Raw genomic sequence first — 3127 nt, forward strand, 5'->3', positions numbered from 1 at the left:
GTCTATATTTTTGGTTAAAAAGTGATCTTTTTTAGAACAAAATTTCTAATATTTGGTAAAAATTCGTCTTTTTTGGTGGAAAAATAATTTTCTTGGTTAAAAAATCATATTTTGAATTTAAAATTGAACCACTTTATTGAAGTTTTTCTTTTTAGGGAAAAAATAAAATTTTATAACTGCAAATTTAACGATTTCTTTGAAAATGAAGTATTTTGTTCAAATTTAATATTTTCGCATTAAAAATTCAACTTTTTTATATAGAAAATTCTTCTTTTTGCTTTGCAAAGTCGAAAATTTTGTAGAAAATTAAACTATTTGGTAAAAAATTCAATCTTTTTGATGAAAATTCATATTTTCGTGTAAATAATTCGACTGTTTTGTGAAAAAATTCGATTTTCTAAATTGAAAATAATTAATTTTTAAATACAATTACGACTGGTCCAGCTTCGGGTTAAAAAGTGAACTTTTTTATAACAAAAAATATCAAATAATTGTTACAAATTCCACGTTTTTAGTGGAAAAATCATCTTCTCGGTTGAAAAATCAATCATTTGGCTGAAAGTTTGACTATTTTTTTGAAAATTCATTTTTTTGGTTGAAGATTTAGAAAGTTAGTAAAAAAATTAATTTCTTTGATTGAAATTGAACTAGTTTGTTAAAGTTTCCTTTTTTGGCGGTAAAGAATATTTAAAAGAAATTGTAGCTATTTCATTGGAAATGGAACTATTTCGTTGAAATTTTATATTTTCAGATTGAAAATTCAACTGTTTTGTATAGAAAATTCGTCTCTTTGCCTTGGTAGTTTCTTGAAAATTTCTGTTTTGAATTAAAAACTAATCTTTTTAACTTAAAATATAACCAATTGAGAATGAATTTTTTTTATACTCAAACTTCATATTTTTAAGTAGAAAATTCAACTATTTTTTATAGAAAATGCGACTTAACTGTTCCATTTTCGGTTAAAAGTAGATATTAATATTTAAAAAATACAATATTCATTTGAAAACTTTCGTAATTTATTAAAAATTCTTCGTTTTTTTTTTTTTCTCAAAAATTAATCTTCTCTGTTGAAAATGCAACTATTTGGTTAAAAATTTATCAATTTTTAAATTTTTTTTTTGATAATTGTAGTCAGAGACAGCGTTTGCCTCTATATTATGGATAGAGCCACAAATATTCAAACCTGAATATCTCGGAAACAAAAGCCGACTGAATCAAGAAAAAAAAAACACCTCTCTAATCGATTTTGATCTGCTTTTTCGCCCTGTCACATCCAAAGTCGAATCGGCGTGCCTGATCTGGCGACCTCTACATGTCTCAGTGTTTAGTCGCCTTTTAAAATCGCACGATAGGAATTGTTATTATTAGGCTGAATATAATCGAGGTACCAAGAGGCAAGATGGTTTTTGTTTATGCACTAGAACTAGGGGAGGCGTGAGGTTACAAGTGAGAACTGTGAGGTTGCTGCTCGTAGAAAAGCACGTACGCTTCGCTGGAAACGACCGAATGAGCCGAGACCGAGGAGACTCGGCTGTCATTGTACTCGTGCCACTCGCCCGAGTATGGATGCTTGCAGTATGCCGTGTAATGACCCGAGTACGTTGTACCCGAGTGATTCGCGACTCCGTACAAATTGTAGGTGCAGCCTTGAATTCGTGGCGTGGCAAAGGCACTCAGGTCCAAACCTGTTAATGGAAAGTCCACCAGGGTGTTCAGTTTTCCCCGGAATCGTTCCATCGGTGAAAAACGTTTTAGATCTGACAAAAATAGAGTCAAGGAAAACCATCGACAATATATTTTTTTTTTTTAAACAAAAACCTAAATTGAAAGAAATGTATTAACAAAATTAGGGTAAATGTTATGAGGTTCTTTCACTGTCAAACTAGAGGTAGGTGGCGCCAGGGCACGTCAGTCCTGTTCACTCATACACCGGCAAATTCATGGTTGTGTGTTACGTGTTCGTGAGCCTGTCTGTGTGATCAAGAGAACGGAGAACATAACCATCAAAGTCAAAGTTCGTCCGACGCAGTTGTCGTCGTTTTTTCAATAGTTCAAGTGCGATAAACAGAATGAAATGCAGTGTAATTTCTTGCAAGAGCAAGGTAAAATTCAAATTTCCTTTGAATGAAGCTATGAAAAAAAGTGGCTAAAAGCTATTGGTAGATCTACATTTGTGCCTAATACACGTGATGGTTTATGCAATGCACATTGCATATGTATATTGCATGTATATTGGTTTTATTTTATATTAGATGGATATAAGATGGATATATTAGATGGATACAAATCTATTTTTACCTGTCAACCAATTCTGCTTTTCTTCCACCAACTTTTGCTCCTTTACTTTTCAAAATCTCTTTCAATTGTTGCACTTTTAAACTACCGTAAAACTCTTTCCTATCCTCCTGCTTATCGATTTTGAATCAAGCGCGAGATTCTTCCCTTTACATTTACACATCTATACAAAAGAATAGTATAGTTGTGTGAGTGCGGCAGCCATAACAGGACTGACGAAGCCTGGCGCCACCTGCCTCTAGCTTGACAGTGAAAGAACCTCATAATGTATCAGGGAGAAAATTATATCGCATTAATTACAATATATATCGTAATTCCTGCGCTATTTATTGTAATTATCGCATTATAATAACGCAAAATCCAGCGAAGAATCTAGAATCAACCAGTTTTAGGTTCCCCCGGCTCTTTTTCTAGAATAATAAATATTCTGTCTTAACAATTTGGGAAATCATAGCGAACATATTAAGGTGGTTTTAGCGTGAAACGAAATCCATGCTAAAAAGCTGAAATTTTTATTATAACTTCTTTAACTATTTTTGAATACATCTGCGAAGTTTCAGATTGATTGACCGTCTATTTACAGAGAAATAATTAATTAAAGTTTCATCGTTTGGCCATGAATTACTATACAGCTTATGGCAATGACAAGTGAACTTGAGCTTAGAATCAGTGCCGTACTCACAAAATCCATGCTACGTATGCAAAAAACTAACAAAATGTGCCCCGAACTTTCATAAATTCGTCTGATTTTTTAAAGAATTTTTTACCGTTTGATAATAATGTATTACCTTTCTAAAAATCAGAACTCTGTCGACTTTCGTCGGTAGCCATG

The 3127-nt window shown here is 32.4% G+C and overlaps 1 protein-coding gene across 6 annotated transcripts in view; it reads left to right on the forward strand.

Moving 5' to 3' along the window:
* LOC117175953 (ubiquitin carboxyl-terminal hydrolase Usp2-like) overlaps positions 1 to 3127 on the forward strand; it is a 103439-nt gene that overhangs the window by 99530 nt on the left and 782 nt on the right. The gene's annotated exons all lie outside the window — the stretch shown is intronic.

The sequence above is a fragment of the Belonocnema kinseyi genome, chromosome 7, assembly GCF_010883055.1.
Source record: "Belonocnema kinseyi isolate 2016_QV_RU_SX_M_011 chromosome 7, B_treatae_v1, whole genome shotgun sequence".
In the NCBI taxonomy this organism is placed as follows: domain Eukaryota; kingdom Metazoa; phylum Arthropoda; class Insecta; order Hymenoptera; family Cynipidae; genus Belonocnema; species Belonocnema kinseyi.